The sequence below is a fragment of the Halyomorpha halys genome, unplaced genomic scaffold (genome assembly GCF_000696795.3).
Source record: "Halyomorpha halys isolate HHAL.00 unplaced genomic scaffold, Hhal_1.1 Scaffold114.1, whole genome shotgun sequence".
NCBI lineage: Eukaryota > Metazoa > Arthropoda > Insecta > Hemiptera > Pentatomidae > Halyomorpha > Halyomorpha halys.
Genome location: NW_027110293.1, coordinates 383,697 through 383,898, shown reverse-complemented (window position 1 = coordinate 383,898; position 202 = coordinate 383,697).

The window sequence follows — 202 nt, the reverse complement described above, 5'->3', positions numbered from 1 at the left end:
TATTTCTCTTTAAACACTATTAATACACTTTTATTACAACCAAGGTATCGGGAACATCTTCCTTTTATTTAAATGAAACTTAGATACTTATTTATCTGTACAAATGTTTCGACCTAAATTTCAAGCCTTCATCAGGACGTGAAGCAGCTACTGAAATAAAAACCAAAAGATAGTGAAACAAAAAATATCAACACAAAGAAAC